This window comes from Pezoporus flaviventris, unplaced genomic scaffold, assembly GCF_033815535.1.
Source record: "Pezoporus flaviventris isolate CSIRO_AGI_PZ_B2104156 unplaced genomic scaffold, CSIRO_AGI_Pfla_v1 ptg000025l, whole genome shotgun sequence".
Classification (NCBI taxonomy): Eukaryota; Metazoa; Chordata; class Aves; order Psittaciformes; family Psittacidae; genus Pezoporus; species Pezoporus flaviventris.
The window spans coordinates 20,791,314-20,806,181 of NW_026892573.1; positions in this window are offsets into that span (position 1 = coordinate 20,791,314).

Here is a 14,868-nt window from a genome sequence, read left to right on the forward strand (position 1 = left end):
TTGTATTTTAAAATCTCAGACTGTCTTTTAGATGAGAGTTTCAAATAGATGACTCTTAACTGGAGTCACTCCAATATAACAATTTTGCTCATCTTGATTAAAATCTTTTGAAAAAATAGTGATGGTGTTGGAACTGACCTGGGAAAAGTAGAAATACAGAAGTCTCCATCCACCTTGAAAGAAACAGTGGATAGTTTAGGACAAATAGAACATCCATATGAAGTGTCAGCTAAAATTATCCAGCACAATTCATGGGAAATTATTTTTCCTGTTTTAATCACATGTAACAAATTTGCAGTCATTGACTTATCCTAAAAGTCCTTGAAATTAAGTTTTATTGGAGAAAAAGAGAGAGAAAATTACTTACCTTAGCTGCTTTACATAGTACTCAGCTGCATTTTCTTTAATTTTCTAATATGCAAGGCTTATTCCAATCTCTGCAGCTGTTAGTCTAATTGGATGATTTCCTGTTTGAAATGCAGAATAATTTAAAGTGACTAGCAGTTGTTCAGGGAACCTCCCTTTCTAGGACATAACTTAATGTGACATATTCAACACCCATCAGAGATTCAACATCTTTTCAAACTGATTACTGCTTCCTCCATCACACTCCAAGTTGCCTGGCTTCCATTTAAGTGCTCCAATTTAGAGCTTGATTATTCAAATGAAACCAAGAGGAAAAATCAAGCTTTTTCTTTCCCTTTTTTTTTTTTAGTGCACTTCCTCATACAGTATATTACATGTTGTCATCTGTAGTATTTACATATTGCTGGCCCAGTCTAATTAGAAGTAAACTGTTAGTCTAGTGTTTCAACATGACACCAATAATATATTGCTAGTAAGATCTCTATGCAATATTTCAGGTCTGTTCTTGTGAAATAAATCAATGTGTTGTTCAATATGCTGCTAAATTCTCTTCTTACCACATCCAAAATTAAGAAAATATCAGGTGAACTGGATTGACTCTTGCTGACTGCAGCTAATATTTTGTGTTTCTATATCTGCAAAGTAGGAAAATTTGAATTTTCTTAGAAAAACCTCTTACAAAAGAACTGGCTTCTTAAAATGCTCATCAGTTCCTTTTGAACTTCAGATTTTTTATAAAGCATATTTACAGATGTGGTTTTGCATGGGAAATTCAGTCAGCAGAGATTTAGAGCTAGATAATAAATACTTCCTTACAGAGTTTTTATTTAGTAAAATTAGATGTACTACTTTAATCTGTTAAAAGGACTGATTATCTTGCAGCTAACATCCAATAATTTGTCTTACATAAGCCATTAGAGTAAGTAGGGATCTCAGTATAGCAGTTTGACAGCAGTGATAAATACAAGTATCATACACACACACTGGAAATGATGATTGTTTCTTTTGAGAACACAGTCCAAAAGTGAACAAAAATGGAAGAAGAAAGTTCCCAGAAGGTGTTCTTGGCTCACATCATAACAACTGTTAATCAGAGCTTTGTTTTGCACTGCCTGCAATTGCCTTTCAACAGTCAGTACAAAAGTTAGCAAAGCCTCAGCATTCATATGACAAAAATAGCTCCCTTAAGAACAGGAACAGAAGCTGACTTTCTCCAGAGAGGACACTGCACAAGTGCAAATGTAAGCACCTGGGGAAGGCTTGTAGCACGGTAATTTTTGTAAAGGACTATAGGTATTTGTGTCCAGTTCTCACTGAGAAGTACTGGATTTTTTTTCCACACACCATGCACTCCGAAGCTGAAGAAAGACAATCTCTGAGTTATTGGATGACTGCTACATATTTGTACCTTTACAACACTATCCCAGGCACTGTTTTGTTATGACATTGTTTTGTTTGTTGGTTTTTTTTATGCTCATCTCTGCAGTTCCTCAGTACTATCAGAAATCTCTGACCTTACAGATTGCCGACCTCTGTATTGTGAGAACACACAAACTGATCAGAGCAGAGAGACACAAATCAATTCCCCACACAAGTCTGTACAGAGGCTTAGAGTTTTGAGGAACATTTTGGTTGTGTTACTTGTCTGTCTCTGAGTTGCATTAGATATTGAGCACATATTATAGTGGTATAAATATATAAATACAGCTGTGCTGCCAAATCAAGATGAAAATGTGCAGTTGTTCCAGGTAGGGATCTTCCTGCAATGAAAAGATCGGCCTTTAATCTAAAGCTAGAATGGTAGTAGGTAAATAAAAAAAACACTATAACCTAAAGAGCAAATTTTCAAAGTGAAAGACAATAGAAGTAGAAAAGCAGAATAAAAGGAGGGCAATGAGACAGGTGTGGTGGATGGGATATACAGCAATGTTTCACCAATTAAAACAGTTACTAAAATAAAACCAAAATGAAAACAACAACAACAACAACAAAAAGAAAGCAGCAGCAGCTACCCATTTTTCTTATGAAACCCCCCAGGAACCTTATTAATGAATATTTGAGGAAAGAAGCTACCTTCACTTTACCAAAAGCTCTGGTAGTTTTTAAGGCGTGCAATTTCTCCACCTTACACACACAGTAGTATCAAAAAACTATGTGGAGTCCTGTTGATGATCCTTTACTGTTGATACACATAGCACCTGGCTAGTCTTCGGTGAAAAACAAAATCATGTTGAAAAGCAGTATCTGAAGATCACCTTTGTAAGAAAGATGATCTGTTGTTCCTGGAACGTATTACAGACCAAATTGAAGGACATGAAGATTTTTAGAAGATGTACATCTCTGGATCAGATTACTGTTTCTCTGAGCCACTTTCCCGATTTGCACTGCAAAATTTATGAACTAGCAGAAAAGAAAAGATTTGGGTTTTTTCCCCATTTGTTATAATTGATGCAGGATTATTTTTTTTTCCACATGAAGAATATTGTATTAGCTTTGCCTTGCTTCCTTTATATTCAGCCCCAAAGGTACCTGAGGATAGACTGAATATGCAATAAAAACCTTCATCTGGTTTTATTTTTTCCATCTGATTTTGTTTAATGAAAAGACTATTGACAAGTCACCTTCTTCAGATAAGTGAAAAGTTTTGAAAGAAATCTGCTTTCCATCAAAGGATTAGTAAACCTGAGAAAAAGCTGCAGTAATATTTTTGCTAAGGCATATTTTTTTCCTCTGCAGTGTCAAAATGAAAAATTTCAAAGGCAACATTTGCTCAGACACATAGATTTTGGTGATACTAGCCATAGAAAGGTTTCTGCCTTCCAGGGCAGACTTTCTGATCACTGCTGGAGAGACAGGGAATAGTTCAGAATGAAAATTTGAAACAAAAAAAATAAACATTTTGATATCATTCATCTTTCCAGAAAACCAGGATTTTTTCCCCCACTCCGAGCAAATGCATGTTAAAATCTCAGAACTTTTCACAAAATGGAGCTATCATCTTCCAGTAATAATGCTGTTTAAGCTCAGTACCACAGAAGCCGAAAGAAGATCATGCTGTTTCAAGTCGTTATGGGAACTTTCAGTAGTGTCTTCAAGGGACACATTACTAGTGAAAGGTCTGCAAACGGCAAACGAAGAGGAATCTGTTAGGGAAAGAAAGCAGTAGTCAAAGATTTCAGACTTTGAGGAAATTACTAAAAATTCTATTCTCATTAGGAGGTTTTAATCTCTGTAATTTTGATAGGTTTCATTTTTGTTTTTGTTTTTTTTTTTGTTTGGGTTTTGTTTGTTTGTTTTTTCTATTTTTTTTTCCATGTTCTGCTGGTTTTTGTAAAGACTATTTGCAAGATTTCTTCACTGACAAAAATACAGAAAAATAATCATTTATGTTATTCTCAAGAGATTAGGGCCTACTTAAAATGGTGAGCATTGCTTCAAGCTTTTCACTGCAATGGATTTAAGCTCCAATTTGACCTGGAATAAATTTGTCTTTAGGTATTGTGGTATGAGATCAAAAGAAAATACCATGATGCAAAGTTAGAAGCCAATATAAACACATTCTGTATGGTCAGTTTTGTTCAAAAGATGTTGCTGTGCTAACTTTGAAGTTTCAGGCTTTCTCCTGAAATAGGTTTCAATGTATTATCTGCTTTCCTACATGCCTGAATAGAAAGGGTTTAAATACTGCGCTGTAATGCTTCAGTGCTCAATAGAAGTGCCAGCAAGCCCCCCCTTCTGCCCATCTCTGCCTCCAGTCTGAATCAAATTTGTATTTTAGTTATCTGGTAGCACACAGACACAATACTAATGGTTATTTAAGCATAGAAAAAAGATATAAAAATTACCATTCTTGCTGAATACTCCAGCTTAATGCAAACACAACTAAAAAAAATGCCTATTTACAGGGCCAGCGAACTATAGACAATGACTCTGTACTGCCAGGTTTTTTTATAGTGCAGTTTGTTTTATCTATATTCATGATTCTTGTGACTATTTTGCCTCTTGTTTGCTTGCTAACGAAAGCTAGTATTAGAATTTTTCCAGCCTACTGACGTATTTCTGCTAGTGCTGCTGTCTTGACTGAAAAAAAGATGCTGTGTGTGCCTTCACGATACTGTAGTGAGAGACAGGTAATAAGAAATGGCCAGTAAATGAAGAAAAAGCGATTAAGCACTGCTCCCAAGCTGACTTCACCAAAATAAATATATAAATAAATAAATTAAAAAATCTTTTTTAAAAACTGAGTAAGGAGAAAAATGGTACGAGTGCTACAGCTGGGGTTGTCAGAGAAAACCCACTTCAGAAAGTAAAACATACTGCAGAGTTAAGGCTTTTTTTTCTAACTCATCAGAAAGGAGTTCCAAAAAGAAAATGCAGATCTCACCAAATAAGTAGTCAAAAAAGAGACAGTACCATCTGTTGTATCATCTTTTCCCCCTCTAGAACGAAGAGAAGACCTTCGTAATCAGACACCTACAAATAGGAGACCTATGGAAGGGTACTTTTTTCTCATTACAGATTAGAGAAATTAAAACAGGATGTGGTAGGGAAAAGAAAGCCTGAGGGCAGAGGAAGGGGATGAAAGACTGATGAAACAGAGAGAATTTGAGGAATTTTAGAGATTCTAGTTCCTCATTACAGACATAGGGAGAAGTATTTGCAAAACAATGTCAAAAAATCATACATTAGTAGATGCATCCATTAATGTAAACATCAGAGGAAAACTATAATTTTGATTAAAATAGATCTAGCAATAGGTCTATTCATTTACAATAAACTAATATTATCAAAAGGTGGATTTCTCCTAAGAAAACACATTGCTTGAAGGATAAGAATGCATTTGAAGACTGAGTTAAAATTCTGCAGCTGCTGTCCTGAGCAGGATTGAAGATTCTTGATCAGGATAATATATACTTTCTGGGAGTGGCAGCCATGACAAAAGGTAACATTACAAAAATGTAAAATATCAAGCAATGAGCACTGGTGTGTGACTGCAACCTCTATTTCACCTTGAAATTCCTGTAGAAGGAGTTTCAGGACATAAAGAGATTAAATATTTTTTGTGAGGAGCTTTCAGCTTAAGTCCCAGAACTGTAGCCAGGTCCTACAGGGTGACCTGGTTTGGAGCTAGTGAACTCCACAAGGATGCTAAGGTCATTCCTTGTGAAGCCTCTGGGAGAAACTCAGCCTGTGTCAGGTCTGAGAATGGGAGTGATGACAATAGAGAAAATAATCCTGAGGCAAAGCCTGAATTAAAATCAGGTCACGTGTGAAGGAAACATTGGAGTTACACTTGTTTGCACCAGCTGAGAATCTGGCCCTCGGGGATTAGTGGCAGATGGTGGAGACTTCTGTGGATACACATCAGAAAGGGCAGCAAAGCCACATAGCCACACAGTAATGGTGAAGAACTTTGGAGGCAGAATGACAGAAAGTAAAATACTGGTTCTTGACTTGGCACAATTTCATTCTCCTCTTCATCCCCTTCTTGTACAAACCTTTTGCGTGTTTTATGTTTTTTTACTGGTTTTGATTCTCAGACCCATCTAAACTGAAATACTTAGATGGATCAAATTTTTTTGTTAAGAAAATGTGATGTCTTCCACACTGGGATAAAGTAATGTGTAAGATCTCACAAATGATATTGCTCAAACTGCAGAAGGAAAAAAGTAGAGCCTGTGGTCAAAATCTGTGACAAGCTGTTTGAAACTGAAGGTTAAAAGTGTTTTTTTTCAGAGCAGATTAAATGAATATGATCTCTCCATCCTTACAAAGTACTATGGTATTTAATTAAGTCAGATCCTCTTGAAACAGGTTATGGAACAATGGGATTTAAGACCAAGTGACTATCTTCTACAGAACATCTGCATACCAAAATCTTGAATACTGCTAAAAAAAAAATTATCCAGCAGGAAGATATCAAGGGCACAAGGACACTAGCAAGGGCATGGAGCCTACCAGTGCCAGGGAATCTGATAGGTGGAAGACATCTGGAGTGTCAACGAGTTGCTTCCTCACTATAAGCCTTTACCACCCAAATAAAGAGGGGAATGCAACTGAAACCAAAACCCCTCCCTTATCGGATTTTTGCCCTAAAGAGAAAAAAAATGATGAGGCAAAGGCTGCTATCAGATGCACTTGTGAAAGTGTTTCTGGTGTTCTTAAGCCTGCATTCAAATAGAATAGTGGTCACTTTAGACCATAGAAGTGGTCTGAAGCACATGAAAGTATTGTAATATACATTTGCAGTCACCACAAGAAACCTCTGTGAAAAGCACACTATATACAATCATACCACAGGAAATCAAGGCTTGAATGAAAAATGTAGATCTGCCTCAGGTAAAACTATGGTACTAAAAATCCCATCATGAACACTGAACACCAGGACAGAATTACAATTAACCAAAAAAAAAAAAGTCAGGCAAGATCTTCCCTTTTGTACATTTTATACATATTTTTTTTTTCTCCCTCATGTTAAGTCTTTTTATTTCCCTTGTGAGATTTAAACTTTAAAAGCTCCTGCTTAAAGTCTGCTTCCCACACTAATTACAGACACTAAGCATCTGTTGGAATGTCCTTTAGTTACCACTGGAATTTAAACTACCACCATTCTCCACAGTATAGTATTTAAATTTTAGTGGTTTAAGTCTATATTCCTATCTATTTACTATGCAATGAAACAGTAGAGTCATTTGAAATATGCAGCTAAGTTCTAACACATTCTGATAATAAAGGAGATAAGATAATCATTCACAGATCTTTTCAAATGAAATACCTCCATCTCCCTATTCAGAGATGCAATTTCTAATTACTGTTTGTCTGAAAATAGTGCATACAATAAAAATTTCTCTCCAGCTTTTGATTTACACAGGTAACACTGAAAGAGAAATTACAGATCTCTCTTAAGCATTGCAGCTTCATTTTTCACATCTGTTTGTTAGTCTCTGAAAATTGCTAGCTTTCCTTTTGGAACTGCACAGTGATTTAAAAAAAAAAGCCCATTTGCTCACAAAATTCAGTGGTTTGTCTTTCTGATATCTCTGCAAATTTTATTCTGTTTGTAGAACTGGGAATTCTCAAAATATTCAATCTTGGCTTTCTGCTTTATTCAGATGGGGAGGTAATCAGAGCTCTATTAGTTTGCTCAATTTCAATTCTGTTCCTTGGAGTTTATCTACTTTACCTGAGTGTGCAGTCTTTCCAAATAAATGTTTCCAGCTACCAAGCCTATTGTATTAGACCCTGCATTTTGGATTTGTTTTTCATTCTCCAACTTCCCTCACTCCAAATTTAATTCATTATATCTGCCCTAAGACTCATTCGGGTTCTGCCGTCTCACTAGACTTTTCTAGTACACTTGTGGGAGCTTGACTGCTATAGTGATCCTGTTCTTTTTTGTTTCTTGTGATACACATATTTCTAGTACAATAATTTGACCGCAGTCATTTTAGGGGGGGTGAAATAGTATTTCCAACAGTGACTGCATAAACAAGCACCCTTCACTGCACACCCAAATTTCTCTATCAGTGGAAGTTTTTCATCTTAGCTGGACAGGCTCACATGCAAAATGGAGCTTAAGTGTCCTAAGTTGGATTTCAAAAATTTCATACCTGAATCCAAAATCAAAATTCCTCCAGCAGTTATCAATTTGCTCCCTAATCCTGGGACCATCAGACTTTCATGAACATTGCACTTTTTAACATTAATATCTTTCACAATATTCTGGAAGTATCATGTCCTAAAAATGGATAAGACTGTCATAGCTTAGCTGACCCTTCCGCAAAAGCAGCACCACCAAGGAAAGAAAAAAAAAAGGCATTTTTCTTCTTATATAGGTAGAGGAACTTGATTCCTCTGGCATTCTCAGTCCATAAGCACTGAACTGATACCCATCTAGGTATAGCCAATACCTTTCCTGCGCACTAATTAATATCCATTTTTATCTTGGATCTAGGTTACAAGGTTCAATTGTTTCTCCTGTTTTGATGTTCTGACAATTTCTAAGCATCACAACAGATACTCTATAGCAAGCTGTAATATATTTGGGGATAAAGGAAGGAAAGCAATTAGGATGAAGGGAAAACATTTTTCACATTATCTGTAGTACAGGGGTTCTGGCATTCTGCTGAGTAGGCAAAACACTGAGTGAATGTGTTATTGATTAACAAGCTTTGAATCCAGTACAGTAACAGGAGCTAGGAGGTGACATGAAACTCGCATCTCCCTTGCTCCCAGTTAATACCACAGGTAGTAAGCTGCCTCCTCATGCATATAAGAATCACCTGACAAGTGATTTATGACTGATAGAGTGAAATACAAACTTTCCCTTGATTCTATCATTTATCTTATTCTGCTGTTCAATTCATATGGGGGGATTTTTTTTGGTCTGGCAGCTCCATGAACACTTACGATTCTGTTTCTAGGAAGACAAGATTTGCCTTTCTGAGACATTCTTAGTTTATGCCTTATTAGAATCTAGTAGAAGCCTAGTCTACTGCTTTTAATGGGCTACCTCAGAAGCCATCCTCCAAACCATTTCTGGGATACCACTACCCAATACTTAAAAAGGGTCTATAGGAAACATAGGGAGGACTTTTTATCAGGGAATGTAGTGATAGGATGATGAATAATGGCTTTAACATGAAAAAGGAAATTTAGATTAGATATTAGGATGAAATTCTTCATTATGAAGATGGTGAGTCACTGGGAGAGCTTGACCAGAGAAGCTGTGGTTGCCCCAACCCTGGAAGTGTTCAAGGCCAGGTTAAATGGGGCTTTGAGCAACCTGGTCTATTGCCTGTGGCAGCGGACTGGAGCTGGATGAGCTTTAAGGTCCCTTTCAACCCAAAACATTCTGTAATTGATTCTGTGATTCTATGACTGATGTCTGGGTGGACTACAGCTCACATTCATTTCCCAGAAAAGTGCATCAACAACCAGTCTATATTGTGTTCTGTGGAAGGATGTATGTTCCATCCACCCTGTTGAATCCAGTCCTCTGTGCAATATAAAATATGAGAATGATAAGGCCAGAACTGGAACCACCAACTCTGACAAGTCCAGACCTCATGTATGTGATGTGTTCTGCATAGAACATAGAGCAAACAGGTAGCAGACCACCTCAGCATTTTACATATTATGGCCATTATGTGGAATTTTTGACAATGCCTAGGGAGTCGATTTCCAAAGCAGTAAGATAAAGTATTATAGCTAAAAGCTGCACATTACCATCCAAATTGGAGGATATAATAGTCCTGTAGAAAATGGAGCCTGATTTGGTGGCCTAGGAATTAGTGATTCAGCCAGGAAGGGGGAAGTCTGATGTCTTTACTTAATTTCCTGGAATTTATTTTTTAATCTTTTTTCCCCAAAGGAAGTGTTCTGTAAATGAACTGAATGTCATGGTTATGCAATCACCTAGAGAAAACACCTATATATAATTACTGTGATGGACTATAGAGTAGAGGCCATGGAATTGAATAATTTTAGGTACCTAAAATAACAGGTCAGAGTTATTAGAAAAGTGATCTACTCTAACCTAAACAGGTGCTTCAAAGTCCCATACTGAGCAGAATGTTAGCAACCTGGATGTCACCTGGATGCATAATCTTCCTAACCTCTCTTGCTTTGTTAACATGCCATCTGACCCTGGAAGTAGGTAAAGGCCTGTCTTTATCCAGAATCATCATATCCTTGCCTGCAGGGCCTCATCCTCTTGGTGCTCTCAGAGCAGGTCTATGAATTCCAGCTCATCCAAAATATGTCTCTGAACAAGCCCATCCGCCAGTCTTTATCTAGGGCACTACTGAGCTTAAGGACATCTTACATGCAGGTAGCTCCTTTGCTTGAAAGGTTTGTTTTGTGTTTTGTGTTTTGTTTTTTTTATTTTGTTTTTAGCCAGGCCTCTCAACTCTTTTCAGGACCTTGACTGTTGGGTATGTCAGGATACATTCAGTTGCTGCTGTTGGAAATCTTTCTGCTTTGCAGGAAATAGCTAATTCTTCAGCAGACCTTACGGAAAATAAGCACAAACGTAACTGAAATTTAGTGTTTGGTAAATATCACAGAAGGAAGAAAGAAAGACTGTAATTTTGCCTTTGCTCTATTATAATTTTCTACTAAGTGTTCAGTGGATAGTGGACAGATATCTAGGCTTCCCTCCTTTTTCTTGATATGTTCTCTAATCAACACGTTTTAGACTTGTGGCTTCTTTTTCTCTCTTTCCACTCATATTCAGCATTAAATTGCTCCAAGTTAAACAATAGTCTCACTGAAAGGGCTAAGAAACTTCCACACAATTATTTCTTTAAGAACATAGGATATTGTAATTATTAGTTCTTTCTTGTGTGGTAAGAGATATGGGTTCAAACATTCTTCAAACTCTGCTGTAACTGTAGGGAGATTGTAACTTTCAGTGGGAACTTCTTTAAGGTCTTCTCTGTGTATCAGAAATTTTCAAATTATTTTCTGACAGAGGTAAGGATCAAGGAAAGAGGCCAATCCAAGGGAATTCAGGCACAACTCAGGTGACACCAGTCACCTGAAAGAGGGAGATCTCAGCGAGTCTCCTGCATTCACTTTCTCCTATGCTGCAATTTGTCTCTTGCTCCCCAGCACAGGAAAAGATTTCATCAGCTTCAACTCCACAAGGAACAGGAAAAATAGTCTCCTGAAGGAAAAAGCAGATGGAATACACTATTCCTTACACACCTTTCCTTTCTTAAAGCACAGCCATTGTTTTTTCTCAGTTCAATCCTATGGACCATCCATCACAGTTCCAACACCATGATCTGCTCTTTTGCTGTTTACTTCTGGCTCAGGCTTTCTGGACAAATCTTATTCTGCCCATGCTTTCTAAACTCCTTAATCCCACATAGCCTCCATGCATTTAGTTAATTTTCCATGTTCTCGGAGGTGTAATGTCAACTTGGTGTTGCTGGAAATCACAGTGCTGTGAGTCTCCTATTAATTGATGGGCCAAAATGTCATTTTTTTGATCCTTGGTTCAATCTTAACAGGGAAGAGTATGATCCCACTGACTTTCATAGAAAAAAAATTACTGAGCCAGGGCTTAAGACTTCATAAATGTTAGAGGCTATAGGATATTTTGCTTTCATCTCTTTTTTATTGATTTGTTTCATAGACTTAATTTTCCACTTATACAGAGTATGATAGAAATCATAGTTTTGTGAACATGCCTTTAACAAATAGCTGTGGTTCAGTCATCTCACAATATCATTAAACCTCAATGATAGCTCAGCTTTCATTAAATCACAGGCTATATCACCAATGTTAAGAACATAGCAATCATTTTCCATAAATGTAAAATGTCTGAAAGATTTTCCTCTGTTCTATTAAATTTTATTATAACAAAAGATAATACATTTAACATACAGAAGTATTCTATCAAATTTTTTATTATGTCGTTAAGCATTAAGTATGTTCCAGCTTTCAAGAAAGGAGAACAGATTATGCATTTAGGAGACTTCATAAACAAAACTTGAAATTTCATTCAAGAACTAAGAAAGCAAAGAATGTTTTAATGCATTTTTCCCATGGGTTTTTTTTTTGCACTCACATCTGAAATAATATGAATCATTATAAGTTAAAGGGAAACAAGCCTAACTTGGGCTCTACTATGTAGGCTAGGATTCTTTCATAGCTATTACTGCCATTCATTAGTCAAATTTTACCATTGAAAAAAAAAAGCATCATCTCTGGCTGTAAAGAGCAGGAAACAAGAGCAGCAAAGCATAATTACACCTACAACTGTAGAATATAGTTAGAATACAGTTAGGCAACACACCATCAAAGTTAGCAACAGAAAAGTAGTGTAATTCATTATTTCTCATTTTATAAGAGACACTTTTGAATGGCTATAAAATTAATATGCGTAAAGTTCGGGAGCTTTCAAAATGCACATCATTACTTTGTTGAGCAGACTCAGTAACGTTCAAAACAGCTTTAAGCAACTTTAAATTAATCCTTCTTCTTTCCAATACCTCCAGAAAGGGCTGTTAAGAGCAGGATGTAATTTGGGATCAACACCCAAGACTTAAGCAAATGAATCTGTTGCTAATGTCACCTCTGAAAAAGAAACTCCTCCTCACCCTGATTAGCTGGTGCACTGTGAGAAGCACATGCTTGTACCACAGCTCTGCAGTGCTGGCAGGCAGCCCCTGCAGGGAGGGGACCCCAAATTCAACCTGGGCCTGGATGATACATAAGGCAGATGATCATCCTTGAACAGTAACTGTCGCATATGTTGAAAATGAGGTGGAAGTTACTACCAGAAGGCTCTGAATAGCTAAAAATGCACTCAAGATCTGGTTTAATTATGGGATTAGGTAAGACACATGGAGAATGGGTCCATTTGCACCTATTAAAGCCAGTGAATCAGGTGCAGTCTCCTGCTCAGGTGTCCCCATCTCAGTGACTGCCGGAAGTCCTACCAGGCAGAGAGCTGTCAAGGTCTGGAGGGCACCAGTGGCCTTACCAGCTCCCAGACCCTTCCTAGGATCCCATTGCTGCCCCTTGAGGGCCATCAGGCCCTACCCTAGTGGTGCCACAGCAGGGATGGTCTCCAGCTACCACATCCCTGCTTTGGCCAGCCATGGGCCCATAGATCCAAGGCCAACCTGGTTTTGAGCTATCCCTGTCTCCAGAGAGATGATGCTGGTGGCTGGGACTGCCCCAGGTGCCACAGCTGCCCTCCTCCCTGTCTGTGGCATTGGGACAGGCCCTGGCTGACAGGTCCTGACCTGTTTCTTCAGGCAGCCCCAGCCCCCATGGTGCCATGACAAGAGCTTCTGTAGATTGCCTGTTGCTTACATAGGCAAAAGGCTGAGAATGCATTAGAAATAGTCTGAAGACACTCAGATTGATGTCAAGTGTCTATAAAACAGATATTTTCGAAGTATTACCTCTGTCTATAAAGAAAATCAAGTCGAGAAACTCAGTAACATCAAGGAAATATGAGTGGTTATTCTCTGAAAGACATCTTGCTTTTTAAAAGAAAAAAGTAATTACTGAAGCTTATACTTTGGTATTATAAACATGAGAAGTGCAAGGTCCTACACCTGGGTGGGAGCAAACCCAGGCACGGCTACACGTTGGGCAGAGAAGAGATTCAGAGCAGCCCTGCAGAGAAGGACCTGGGGGTGTTGGTTGATGAGGAAATGAACATGAGCAGGCAGTGTGCGCTCACAGCCCAGAAAGCCAACCGTATCCTGGGCTGCATCAAAAGGAGCATGACCAGCAGGTCGAAGGAGGTGATCCTGCCTCTCTACTCTGCTCTCATGAGACTTCACCTGGAGTATTGTGTGCAGTTCTGGTGTCCTCAACATAAAAAGGACATGGAACTGTTGGAACAAGTCCAGAGAAGGGCCACGAGGATGATGAGGGGACTGGAGCACCTCCTGTATGAAGACAGGCTGAGGAAGTTGGGGCTGTTCAGCCTGGAGAAGAGAAGGCTGCATGGAGACCTCATAGCAGCCTTCCAGTATCTGGGGAGGGATGCTGGGGAGGGACTCTTCATTAGGGACTGTATCGATAGGACAAGGGGTAATGGGTTAAAACTTCAACAGGGGAAGTTTAGATTGGATATAAGGAGGAAATTCTTTACTGTTAGGGTGGTGAGGCACTGCAATGGGTTGCCCAGGGAAGCTGTGAATGCTCCATCCCTGGCAGTGTTCAAGACCAGGCTGGACGAGGCCTTGGGTGATATGGTTTAGTGTGAGGTGTTCCTGCCCATGGCAGGGGGGTTGGAACTAGATGATCTTAAGGTCCTTTCCAATCCTATCTATTCTATGATTCTATGATTCTACGATTATTAGATGGTCACAATGCATAATTGCTCCCAGGTGCTTTATTGTGACAGGACAAAAAGTGGGGGATGGTGAATCTTGTTACTTCACATTAACGAGTGTAAAACAATAAGTTAATGAACTTTTCATCAATTCATCAAGAAGGTAATGAACTTGTCCATCATATTTGAATATTATACCAGATTATCAAGTATCTTCTGAAAGTTTATTTCAATTAAAAAAAAATTTAAAAAAATGTTAGCTTGCCTAATACTGGGATATAGGTTGCCAAGATATGTACAATATGATCTGAGCCAGAGAGGAGACAGGATAAGATCTAGGCATAGAATTTAATGCATCGTTGTAGTTATCTTTCAGCAACTAAAACTAACACGTGGATGTGGTACAACACCTGAGAAATAGTAAAACCCCAGTTAGAATGCTATAAACTTTTCAAATTATTTGGGAGTCCAGAAAGCGACCTAAGACTATAGCTCTGATGATTTCTAATAATAACTAGCATTAGGACTAATGAAACATGTATCTAGTATCTTTCTTGTGACCTTGGACATTGGAAAAGCTTAGTAGCTGAAGAATCTTTCCTTTAAGCAGAAGCCTATTCCGTCTTCAGATCTTTGAGACCTCTCCAAATTTAGACCAAGATAGAAGACTTTATAACTGAATAATAAGTTTGGTT